General features: G+C 46.4%; 1 pseudogene; it reads left to right on the top strand.

Moving 5' to 3' along the window:
• Positions 1–228: 228 nt before the first annotated feature.
• LOC140905920 (histone H4-like) lies at positions 229–534 on the top strand (annotated as a pseudogene).
• The last annotated feature ends 754 nt before the right edge of the window (positions 535–1288 follow it).

Raw genomic sequence — 1288 nt, 5'->3', positions numbered from 1 at the left:
CCACAACCCCCTTCTCCCAGGGAGTAATTGTAGGCTACTTGCCTCTATAGCCCCCAAATACACCTCCCTTCTTCTCGGGAATGACTGCAAACTACTTCCCTGCAGTCCCCTCTGTTATCAGCTTCCTGCCTTTATAAATCCAGTCTAACTCGTTCCTCCTCAGCTGGGCTCCCTCATTCAGTCAGTGGATTACTTAAGCCACCCGCTTTGTCTGTACACCTAGCTGACATGTCTGCTTGTGGCAAGGGAGGCAAGGGGCACAGAAAAGGAGGCGCCAAGTGCCATAGAAAGGTATGGAGGGATAACATCTAGGGCATTCTGAAACCAGCTATTCGTCATTTGGCTTGCCATGGGGGTGTGAAGCGTATCTTCGGCCTGATTTACGAGGCAACTGTGGGGGGGGGTGTTTTTGGAGAATGTGATCCAAGATGCTGTCACTTACACAGAACATGCCAAGCGGAAGACTGTAACTGCCATGGATGTTGTCTATGCTCTAAAGTGCAAGGTCGTACTCTGTGTGGATCTGGAGGCTAAGCCCATGCCAATAATTCAGCTGTGGCCTGTCTGGTTAATTGGCCCCCTACTTAGCCTACATTAACTCTTTCAGGGCAAGTGTGAGGTGAACACCCCATCTCACCATGGCAAATGACTAATATTTTGTGTCCGCTTTTACATACAGCATATGCCTAGTGAAGTCAAACATCATATCAAACTACACTTGTATAGTTTCTTTCATGCCTTGTATCCTAAAGCATACTACTAGAGTCTGAAAAATTAATAGCTCAGATATTTAAAAATAATAAGTCAACCTGCATTTAAAAGATGGAGCTATGTGAATATCTCAAAGTGACCAAGGAAAGGGATTCAAGGTCCTAGTACTGGGGAACTGACAAATATTTAGACGTTGTGAGACCCTACTGTAAGGCATACACTGAAGGGAGTGCACTGTGGTTGAACTTTTTGGACAACTCCCCACTACGTTTCCTGGGGGTGATAATTGTTAGTCTCTCCCTGGCCTTACACGCTGTGGTTGCTGTGGTATGGGGGTAGATTGTTTGTGTTGGAGCTCTGTTTTCACACACACCCTGGAGCTTCTGCTCCCTGTTACAGGTGCATGCTTACCTATGTCTCTATTGGTTGAGATAATAAAGAATCCTGTGTTTTTGGAGGACAGAATTTGCATTTTGAAGCATGTTACTCTAACAGACTGCTTCATACCCCCCTGAACCCACTAAAGCCACTGGGACTCTGTGCAGTGGTCTGTTCTCAGTGCAGGACAGGCACCTTA

Source organism: Lepidochelys kempii, chromosome 2 (assembly GCF_965140265.1).
Source record: "Lepidochelys kempii isolate rLepKem1 chromosome 2, rLepKem1.hap2, whole genome shotgun sequence".
Classification (NCBI taxonomy): Eukaryota; Metazoa; Chordata; order Testudines; family Cheloniidae; genus Lepidochelys; species Lepidochelys kempii.
This window is presented reverse-complemented; position numbering and strand designations above follow the sequence as displayed.